The sequence below is a fragment of the Pseudophryne corroboree genome, chromosome 7, assembly GCF_028390025.1.
Source record: "Pseudophryne corroboree isolate aPseCor3 chromosome 7, aPseCor3.hap2, whole genome shotgun sequence".
NCBI lineage: Eukaryota > Metazoa > Chordata > Amphibia > Anura > Myobatrachidae > Pseudophryne > Pseudophryne corroboree.
This window is the reverse complement of record NC_086450.1, coordinates 38,033,126-38,045,263: the sequence shown is the minus strand read 5'-3', so window position 1 is coordinate 38,045,263 and position 12,138 is coordinate 38,033,126. Positions and strand designations below refer to the sequence as shown.

At 45.8% G+C, this 12,138-nt stretch overlaps 1 long non-coding RNA gene across 1 annotated transcript in view; it reads left to right on the top strand.

Annotated features, from left to right (window-relative positions):
* Positions 1-12,138, top strand: part of LOC134943329 (uncharacterized) — a 361,042-nt gene that overhangs the window by 121,652 nt on the left and 227,252 nt on the right. The gene's annotated exons all lie outside the window — the stretch shown is intronic.

Sequence of the window (12,138 nt, the reverse complement as noted above, 5' to 3'; positions counted from 1 at the left end):
GCCAGGAATTTTCTACCATCTCCCTGGCAGCCTCACGTTCCAGAGCTGCTTGGCTTTCGGCAAGGATCTGTTGCCCCAGATGCATAAGGGTTGCCCAGGCTGGAGATGACTTCATAGATGAAATTGCACTCTGTAAATACTTATCCAGGTCAGGATCTTCAGTGTAGCTGTAAGAGGTGCCTGACCTCCACTGGGTATTTGCAGTACTGTCCACGTTCACATAGTCCGTCATACTAGGGACTTGATCCAGGCAAGGTTTAACAGTGACCTCCCTGGTCTCATGGTATCGCGAGCAATCACTTTCTTGTCGCGATGCAATTTGTAGCTCACATTTTCTCTTAGCTACTCGGTTTGCAGAACTCGTTTCTGCCATAGGACTCAACCTCTGCACCAGCTGTGCAGCACTGGCAGGCCCTATCTCTCTCTCCTCTCGTGCACTGGAACACTTTTTCCCTGTCCAGCACGCAGCTCCGACAGTTTCCAGGAACGGGGGGAAAAGATCCACATTGGAGGCAGCCACAGCAGGCCTCACATCGATAACAGAGTCCACATCAGAATCCAGCGTCGCACTATTACTACCCGCAGTACATAATAGTCCAGTACGCAATACATCTCCTACTGTCTCAGCAGCCCAGGCCGATGTATCATTCCCACGCACAGGTTTGCAGCCATCATGATGCTCTGTATCTTTCCCATACTTGATATCAGTCAGCGAATATTCATCCAAGGCCATATGCACAGACCTCACATCGATAACAGAGTCCACATCAGAAATCAGCATGGCACCATTACTACTCGCAGTACGTAACAGTCCAGTGCGCAATACATCCCCTACTGTCTCGGCGGCACAGGGCGATGCATCATTCCCACGCACAGGTTTGCCATCATCCTTCATCAGATGCTTAGACTTAGTCATCTTTGATCTCATTTTCGCCAAAATAAAATAATAGAAAAGAAAAACAAGAGAAGGGGAGGGGAACAGAGACTGCGTTCACGGTATATAATTTCTAACTATTGTCATATGTAAGCCCAAGTTCTGACTCTGGTGAAGTGGAATTACTCCCACTCACTCAAGTTCTTGTAAAAAGTTATTTATCAATCCCACACGCTGCCAGCCACTTTGTCACGGACCCCGGCCGCCTCACTCTCCGGATACACCAATCCGAGAGTTGCGCCAGCGCCGTGCAAATCTCCGCTGCCACCAGCAAAGACTTTTCAACGTATTGCGGACGTTGCAGGTGTCTTTAGCTTCACCTGTGATCACCAATCTCAATATCTCATGAAAACCATAGGTAACGTACTTCACTTGGCTTGACTTGGGTTCAAGAACACAGCAGTCAGATCTAATTATATGTTTATTATAATCAAGAAATATCTTCGGGTTTACACTGGTAAAAAGATTACAAAGAATATAAGGAGTTTAGAAAAGATATACAGGTTACTAGCAGTCTCAATAAACAAAAAGAGAAGAATTTCAGAAGCCTAACTTACTCAACCTCAGTTAGCTTTCTGTGTGGAGGGATCTCACAATGTAAGATATATGGTGCATCCCCAGCTCCTGGCTGCTTCCCTCAGAGAATGAACAAGACAGTGTGTGTGTGAGGGACAGATATAGCCCCCTCATAGCTGCAGGCCCCCCACCCTTTCATTAACTCTCTCAATGCTGGGTACCTGAGCAGTAACAACCAGACTTTACTTGGTTTCACTTTCAACAACTGTCTTCCTTTTAAGTTTCAAGAGGTCAGGTTTCTTGGCCTGGCCTGGCTTGTGGTAATGTCGTTTATAGCTTCTTAGATAAGGTAAGAGCCATAAACTAACCTCTGACTCTCCCACTATAAATCAGTGTCCTCTACTCCCATATATATGTAACTATGGGTTCATTTAAAGGACAGGTTGGAAACCATTTTGTGTCACAGACTCCATTACAATATACACGTAGACATTACATACAATTCTTATATCGCTGTATACAAATTAATGTCCTATTTGCCACAATAGGCTTAGGTTTTTTTTTCTTTGCTAATACAGTCTGCAAGCAGGGATCGGCACAATTATATAAACTATATTGGGGCTTCTAAAGCAAATATCATATTCTTAGCAAGTTGGTGAAATTAGCGTCTTCAAGGGCTTGTCCAGAAGATGTGCTTTATCAGCTGAGTTCTACGCGGAGCTCAGCCACAGAAAACCTCCTCTAGCTGTACAGTATATCGAGAAGGCAGATGATATATTCTGCTGATCGATGACCCAATGACATAAACAGCACTCATAGGAGCACAGAAATTCCCATTTGGAAAATATTCATCAGCAATGGCTGTTGATGAAGTCCGAGTGTATCTGGCAAGCCAACAGGCAGTAGGGCTGTTTCTGAGTCACATGTCATGTGAAAGCCGTTTCGGACACCCATGGCAAATGGATTGCAAACAGAATGCTAATGCGTATTCAGAGTCATAGGCATCTAGGTGATTGTGCCGCCCAACTCTTCTTTCCGCGAGAGCAGCTGTCATCATTATCATTGGCACTTATACCTACCCCATGCTAAGTGCAGGAGATGTGACTGTATTTGACATCCAGAATACATACACATGACTCGGAATACAGTAGCTCTGGCTACACACTCACAACACCTCCCAAGCATACCTTCAAAGCAGTCTCTTGCGTGTGTTCACATTTTTGCCACCCAGCTACCACCCAGTACAACTCATTTAGCGGCTGCAGAGTCTGATATTGTTACAGCTCTGGATGAAGTGGAAGTGCATATGCAGCCTGCGATGCATGTGCAATTCCTAAACATAGCTAGATGTGGCCACATTCGGTTTTGAATCAGGTCCAGTATGAGAAAGAGAACCAAGTTTCTGACCCAAACTGCTCACACATCTTCGTATAGAGATGATAAGGGCAATCTGCAAATATGGGCCACTGCATTGCATACTGTATGCACATATCTGACCAAACAGCAATGTCTATGGTGGTACAAGAGTATGCGTCATCTGATGGTGGTGGTTGGGGAGGTGGTGATGGGGTTAGATGTAGCATCTCTAAGGAGATGCGAGCAGGGAGGCCTTGTGCTTCATGTAAGTAGGGGTGCACAATGAAAAAATTAAAAGTATCAACAGATATAAAGGTTTCAAAGCAACAGGGCTTCAACAGGGTATCTAAAGGAATATCTACATCTTTTCCGTCCATGTCCCTTCTGGTGGGCAGCATCTCACTGGCTTCTTCTCTAGTCTTACATCACTCAGCATCACTGGGGCAGGAACTCAAAACCATAGGAGCGGGGACATGGAAGGTGGAAGAGTTCTAATCAATGGAAGATCAGGACCATGACTCAGAACCATATGAGTGGTGACATGGAAGGTAAAGGAGTTCTAAGCAATAGAAGATCAGGCCCATGACTCGGAACCATAGGAGTGAGGACATGGAAGGTGGAGGAGTTCTAAGCAATAGAAGATAAGGACCATGACTCAGAACCACAGGAGTGGGGACATGGAAGGTAAAAGAGTTCTAAGCAATGGAAGATCAGGACCATGACTCAGAACCATAGGAGTGGGGACATGGAAGGTAAAGGAGTTTTAAGCAATAGAAGATCAGGACCATGACCACAAACAGGTTGAACTTGATGGACAATTGTCTTTTTTCAACCTTAGTTACTATGTTACTATGTAAGATCAGGACCATGATAAAAGAGATGAAAGGATGAGTCGATGGTTGCATATTAATGTTCATTACTTCTGTCCTATTACTGAGCCGCGATTACTAGTAGCATATTAATTATTGTTGTCATAGTACTGGAGAAATAATACTTATATTACTAATAACATAATTTGCCAATTGCTACTGAAATAATTATATTGTATCTACTCCTACTATTACTGGGTATCATTAGTAGCCTATAACTATGACTGCTGGCATTTTTTTAGTCATTATTACTTATATGCATATTTCTGGTAAATTACAAATTTTTTGTCATTACTACAAACGCTGACATATTTGCATTACCCGATGGTATATGTACAAATCCAATGACGTGGTGTCCGTGCAGACACAAGACCTGTTCTGTGCATGTTCAAAGTGGCTCCGTGACGGGTCCGATGCACACTTCCTGGACCCAGGTGTCCAGATCCTGTGGCCTGAGTAGGCTTCAGCTCATGCAGGCTGGCCGATGCCTGTACACTTCACGAATGGTGATCAGAGGCTATGTTGATTCTCCCTGAAGGTCGGGGAGACTCCCTGATATGGTGGTGATCACACTGACTCCATGTCATCACTCTCCTCCGAACCATGGAGCAAACACTGGTGAGCAAGTGCGCAATGAGAAAATGGCCGTCATTCTTCTGCATACAGATGGCTACATAAGTGGCTGTTTGCACAAGGACGTATAATGAATTACATGCGATTTGTGCTCAAGGATGTGAGCTGTGTGTCTGGAGATGTGTTCTCTATTTCAGGGCATGCATGTTGCATTAATGAGCATGTGTGTCCCATCACAGGACGTGTGTGCTTCATTACTGTGTGTGTGTGTGTGTGTGTGTGTGTGTGTGTGTGTCATACTTACCTACTTTCTGGCAGCCCTCTCCAGGAGAGAGCTGCCAGGTTGGCTCAGTGGAGGGGCTGTCCGGGACAATGATGAGAGGAGGGGGCGGGGAGGAGGCGGAATGGTGTGTGGTGGAGGCGGGTCGGAGGCGGTATGAGGGCGGGGTTACATTGACACCACGTTTAAGCCACACACCCCACTCTGTAATGCCGCTATAACTGGCATTTTACAGCAGGGGGCGTAACTACGATGACGCGATTCTTGCTGAATCGCGTCATCAAGTGTCCGCGGACCGCCCACTTTACTCTCAAAGTGGGCGGCCGGGCAGGTGGTAAGTGAAAAGTCGGGAGACTTGTCTGCTCTTCCGGGGGGCCGGGAGGGTCACCCGAATTTCGGGAGCCTCCCGGCCATTCCGGGAGAGTAGGCAAGTATGGTGTGTGTGTGTGTGTGTGTGTGTGTGTGTGTGTGTGTGTGTGTGTGTGTGTGTGTGTGTGTGTGTTGTATTACAGGGGATCTGTTTCCAAGCACATGTACTACATTACAGGGGATGTGCGACAAATTGCAAAAAAGGCAGGGAGGTAGTGCAGCATATTTTTAATACAGTGACGCCTACGGGAAATCATCTCTTTCAGTGGCCACTGCAGATTTATTATTCTGCAAAAACTGTGCAGGATTTGCAAATGTATGTATATGATTCAAAACACAGCTTCCTATAACATTTGCTCCTCACCCCCATAATCTAGCTATGGTATAACTTTTATAATTTTTCAAAAATAGGCGAGTATATGCTAAAAGGCAGCGGCAGCTCCTACCTGGGGGTGTGGTCTGCAAATGGCCGTTTTCTGGTATCACAGGCCAGACTGGCAGTCCTAGGGGAAGAAACTGTCCAGCGTGTAATTAACAGAAAGAACTACCAATGGAAAAGTCACTGGAGGTGGCAGCAGCCCCTAGGTAATATCTGACACTTCTAGCACACTAATAAACCGTGTAGTTAAATCACATTCATAGATCAATACTGATAAAGTAATTGACATAAATACTGACAATATCATACTAACTAAAGCCCAATCACTGCCATCTCTGGGGACATGTAAAAACCAGACTAAAAAGCTATGTAACTCTTGCTAAGTAGCAAATGTCTTATGAATCTTATACAAACCTTTCATAGGCAAACGCAGGGGGAAGTTCCAGTTGCCCGGAAACCCCCCTCATCTTGGCAATTGGCTCAAATTAGAGATGCTGCCACATAATGCAGTTTTAGGGACAGAGCAGATTGAAAGCAGCTTCTTCTATCAAGTTTGCTGTGTGTGTAGATCCTCAGTCCTCAGTCAGTGCACTGGACCAGAGAGTATCTACGAGGGAGAAGAGACAGGAGCCTTACCATCAGGTGGGAGAATGTGTGCTTAGAAAATGCAATACTAATTCTATTATGTTTGTTTATTTATATATTATGGTATGTTTAACTTTGTCCTGACCATTTATTTATATTATTTAAATATGTTTGATACACCCATACCATAGACCATTTATAGCGTTAGATATTAATACTGTATTCCATACAGTATCCAGTGTATAAAAAGACCAATATGTACATTAATGTCCAGGGTCATTATTAAGTTCTTCTACTGCTGCCCCAGACTACTGCACTTGCTCCAGTGTTCTGCAGAGTGGGAGATTGTGGATTGCATTTGCAAACCCCCCTCTAGAAATCCTGCATTTGCCACTGCATGTCCACCACAAAAATGAAGTCTCAGCCTTGCATGCTACTTAACATAAGGCGCACAAGCTCGCTGCTGAGACAACATATAAAATAGGTTCTATTTACTAAGCCTTGGATGGAGATAAAATGCACGTAGATAAAGGGGGATATGTACTAAGCAGGGCCGGTTCTACACCTGGTGGCGCCCAGTGCAAAAGTTTCCACGCACTCTCCGTGGCAAAACAGTTAGTGCGCGCTGAAGGCGCGCAGCAAAAAAATAGGGGCATGGTTTCATATGGGAGGGGGGTGGCCACAGTTATGCCCCCAGTAGTTGTGCCCCCAGTAGCTGTGCCCCCAGATTTGCCCCAAGTAGTTGTGCCCCCCAGTTGATTTGCCCCCCCTGTAGCTATGCCCCCTGCAGCTGTGCCCCCAGTAGATTTTCCCCCTGTAGCTATGTCCCCAGTAGATTTGCCCCATGAGTTGTGCCCCCTATAGCTATGCCCCCAGTAGATTTGCCCCAGTAGTTGTGCCCCCTGTCGCTGTGCCCCCAGTAGTTGTGCCCCCTGTTGCTGTGCCCCTTAGTAGCCGCTTACAAACACACACAAAAATAAAAAAACAATACTTACCACTGCCCCGCTCCTGCTTCCCAACCGCTGCTGCTGCTGCTCCGTCTGGCCGCGGCGGCTCCTCTCTATGGGAGAGACGTCATGACGTCTCTCCCATAGCAGCGCCACACAGACACTAGAGGTCAATAATGACCTCTAGCGTCTGTCACTGGAGCTGGCTGCAGCAGACGCCCACACAGCCCACGGTGTCTGCTGCAGCCAGGAAGCGGGTAGGCGGCGGTGTCAGCGGGGTGACTGCGCCCGCGCACACAGGCCGCAGCGCCCCGGGCGCAGGCACTGCTTGCCCGCACTAGGAACCGCTCCTGGTACTAAGCAGTGAAAAAAATGGAGAAGTGAGCCAGTGGAGAAGTTGTCCATGGCAACCAATCAGCATTGAAGTAACATTTATAATTTGCATACTTTAAAATTGTACAGAGCAGCTGATTAGCTGTCATGGGCAACTTCTCCACTGGCTCACTTCTCCGCGCTTATCACTACTTAGTACATGTCCCCCAAAGTCCCAACCAACCAGCTCCTGGCATGGCAGTTAGGAGCTGATTGGCTGGTACTTTTTCTCTGTCCATTTTATCTCAGTCCAAGGCTTAGTAAATAGACCCTATAGTTCCAGCCTAGATTTTTCATCCCCCACCACTGCCATCATCTAGGCACACACAGCAGCGAGAAAAGCCACACACGTTGCTGCAATGGTGACATTTGTGCAGGGGAAACACATCTCTAAAGAGACGTATGCGAGCTTTCTCAAAATTTGTTTAAAACATCATCTGAAAAATGATCATTTGGACGAGATCTAAGTCAGGAGGTGCGGACGTAATTAGAGTCCTGGGTGGAGGAAAGGACAGATAAGATTAAGATAAGATAATCGCTTTGGCAACTGCAGTTCCATGTTTGCTTAAGAAAATAGTGATCATTTGCTTCCATCTAGATATCTTTTGGGCAGGCTAGTTCATGGTGATAGATAGATAGATAGATAGATAGATAGATAGATAGATAGATAGATAGATAGACAGACAGACAGACAGACAGACAGACAGACAGACAGATAGATAGATAGATAGATAGATAGATAGATAGACAGATAGATGGATAGATAGATAGATAGATAGATAGATAGATAGATAGATAGATAGATAGATAGATAGATAGATAGACAGACAGACAGATAGATAGATAGATAGATAGATAGATAGATAGATAGATAGATAGATAGATAGATAGATAGATGGACAGATAGATAGATAGATAGATAGATAGATAGATAGATAGATAGATAGATAGATAGATAGATAGATAGATAGTCACAGTATATATTTATAGAGAGAGAGAGAGAGAGCGAGCGGGATTTATTAAAATACACTGCCGCCCACCGCAGCGATGCTAATCGCATATGTAATGAGGCACCTTGCGAGGTTGGCGGTGAGGTCTGCAGGGGTCGGCGGGGGTCTCCGTAACCTCCCAGACCTAGGAGGTGATGTTTGCAGGGAGATCCCGGGCTCCTCCTCCTCCCCCCTGCAGCCGTAAGGACAAATGGAGGAAGGGGGCCGTACCAGCATCATGTAGGCTTACAGGGCATGTCGGGAAGGGGCGGGAGTCGTCGTGGGCCGTGCGGAGGCAGCGGGATGCGGCGGCGGTTAGAAGCCCATATTCTTCTATAGGGTACCTCCACATAAAGAAGGCGATACCCTCGGCGTCGATGACCTGGCGGCCGAGGGTTACTAGTGATGTGCACCGGACATTTTTCGGGTTTTGTGTTTTGGTTTTGGATTCGGTTCCGCGGCCGTGTTTTGGATTCGGACGTGTTTTGGCAAAACATCCCTGAAAAATTTTTGTCGGATTCGGGTGTGTTTTGGATTCGTTTTTTTCTTACAAAGAACCCTCAAAAACAGCTTAAATCATAGAATTTGGGGGTCATTTTGATCCCATAGTATTATTAACCTCAATAACCATAATTTCCACTCATTTTCAGTCTATTCTGAACACCTCACAATATTATTTTTAGTCCTAAAATTTGCACCGAGGTCGCTGGATGACTAAGCTAAGCGACCCAAGTGGCCGACACAAACACCTGGCCCATCTAGGAGTGGCACTGCAGTGTCAGACAGGATGGCACTTAAAAAAAATAGTCCCCAAACAGCACACAAAAACTGAAATGCACCACAGGTATGGATGGATAGTATACTTGACGACACAGAGGTAGGTAGAGCAGTGGCCTACTGTACCGTACTGCTATATATTATATACTGGTGGTCAGCAAACTGTGCAAATCTGAAATGCACCACAGGTATGGATGGGATAGTATTCTTGACGACACAGAGGTAGAGCAGTGGACTACTGTACCGTACTGCTATATATTATATACTGGTGGTCAGCAAACTGTGCAAAACTTAAATGCACCACAGGTATGGATGGAAAGTATACTTGACGACACAGAGGTAGGTAGAGCAGTGGCCTACTGTACCGTACTGCTATATATTATATACTGGTGGTCAGCAAACTGTGCAAAACTGAAATGCACCACAGGTATGGATGGATAGTATACTTGACGACACAGAGGTAGGTAGAGCAGTGGCCTTCTGTACCGTACTGCTATATATTATATACTGGTGGTCAGCAAAATTATGCACTGTACTCCTACTATATACTACAATGCAGCACAGATATGGAGCGTTTTTCAGGCAGAGAACGTATAATACTGGTGGTCACTGGTCACTGGTCAGCAAAACTCTGCACTGTACTCCTCCTATATAATACTGGTGGTCCCCAGTCCCCACAATAAAGCAGTGTGAGCACAGATATATGCAGCACACTGAGCACAGATATGGAGCGTTTTTCAGGCAGAGAACGTATAATACTGGTGGTCACTGGTCAGCAAAACTCTGCACTGTACTCCTCCTATATAATACTGGTGGTCCCCAGTCCCCACAATAAAGCAGTGTGAGCACAGATATATGCAGCACACTGAGCACAGATATGGAGCATTTTTCAGGGAGAGAACGTATAATACTGGTGGTCACTGGTCAGCAAAACTCTGCACTGTATTCCTCCTATATAATACTGGTGGTCCCCAGTCCCCACAATAAAGCAGTGTGAGCACAGATATATGCAGCACACTGAGCACAGATATGAAGCGTTTTTCAGGCAGAGAACGTATAATACTGGTGGTCACTGGTCAGCAAAACTCTGCACTGTACTCCTCCTATATAATACTGCTGCTCCCCAGTCCCCACAATAAAGCAGTGAGCACAGATATTTGCAGCCACCTGAATAAAACTGAGAGGACGCCAGCCACGTCCTCTCACTATCATTTCCAATGCACGAGTGAAAAATGGCAGCGATGCGCGGCTTTATATAGAATCCGAATCTCGCGAGAATCCGACCGCGGGATGATGACGTTCGGGCGCGCTCGGGTTAACCATGCAAGGCGGGAGGATTCGAGTCTGCTTCGGAACCGTGTAAAATGGGTGAAGTTCGGGGGGGTTCGGATTCCGAGGAACCGAACCCGCTCATCACTAGTTAGTACATATGAAAAATGTGGTAAAACCCCCGAAAAACAGGGGTTTTACCACATTTTCCCTTTAGTACATCCCACCCAGAGAGAGAGAGAGAGAGATACATACAGTGGCGAATTTCCCATTAGGCATTTGAGGCACATGTCTAGGGGCGGCACTTGTTTGGGGGGTGGCACTTGTTTGGGGGGTGGCACTTGAATGCTTGTGTCAGGCCAAGAAGTACCAGTAACTGCTTAGTATTTCCTATGTACTGTACCATATGCCATCTTGAATGGTGGGTAAATGGGTAAAACATGCAATACTGTATACATAATAAAAAATGTAAAAAATTCATACAGATGGAGCCGGACTAGGAGATCCATCCACCCAGTCACGCCGGGAGTGCACAGAGACGATCTCCCATTCACTAGAACGTGGCGCATCTCCGTCAGCCTCTCCACCATGGATGCGCCCCCACCTCCCCAGATGGAGACGCTCTCCCACTCTAGTGAACGTGGCGCGTCTCTGTCATGGGCGCGTGCGCCCGCCCAGACGGAGACGCTTTCATCGTTAGGCGAGCCCAGGCACAGACGGAGCCACGACTAGCGTAGCTCCATCTGTAGTTATTGGCTTTTTTAATTATTCTATTAAATTGGTTATCATCAAATGAGGGCTTTTAACAAAACAATAAAAATAAATAATAAAATAAGATAGGAGGGGGCTGTTACTGTTGTGCCTGGGGGCGCCCCCACCCCTAACTTCCCCTCTGTATATATATATATATATATATATATATGGAATAGTGGGAGTATGGTGCCACAGGTGTATGTGGGTAGAATAAAAATGAAGGTTGTAAAATACTATAATATAGACACTCATTTAAGAATGTAAGGTGTCAGTTGACCCCTAAGAAATTAGGCAGGGATAAACTGCCTTGCAATTTAAAAGTGAGAATAGGCATAGGGGTATTAGCGACCAACAGTGTCTAGTAGAGTTAAATGAGTATGAAGAATTTAGCAGGATACGTGTTTATATAAAAAATCACAGTGGCCCTCATTCCGAGTCGTTCGCTCGGTAATTTTCATCGCATCGCAGTGAAATTCCGCTTAGTACGCATGCGCAATATTCGCACTGCGACTGTGCCAAGTAATTTAACAATGAAGAAAGTATTTTTACTCACGGCTTTTTCTTCGCTCCGGCGATCGTAATGTGATTGACAGGAAATGGGTGTTACTGGGCGGAAACACGGCGTTTCAGGGGCGTGTGGCTGAAAACGCTACCGTTTCCGGAAAAAACGCAGGAGTGGCCGGGGAAACGGTGGGAGTGCCTGGGCGAACGCTGGGTGTGTTTGTGACGTCAACCAGGAACGACAAGCACTGAACTGATCGCACAGGCAGAGTAAGTCTGGAGCTACTCTGAAACTGCTAAGTAGTTTGTAATCGCAATATTGCGAATACATCGGTCGCAATTTTAAGAAGCTAAGATTCACTCCCAGTAGGCGGCGGCTTAGCGTGTGTAACTCTGCTAAATTCGCCTTGCGACCGATCAACTCGGAATGAGGGCCAGTATATTTATTTATACAAAAAGTACTAAAAAATGGCGGGCTAAAAGATTATAGGCATAAGATATTGTCCCTCATTCCGAGTTGTTCGCTCGCTAGCTAATTTTAGCAGAAATGCAAACACAAAGCCGCCGCCCTCTGGGAGTGTATCTTAGCATAGCAGAATTGCTAACGAAAGATTAGCAATTGCTAACGAAAGCAATTTCCTTGCAGTTTCTGAGTAGCACCAGACCTAC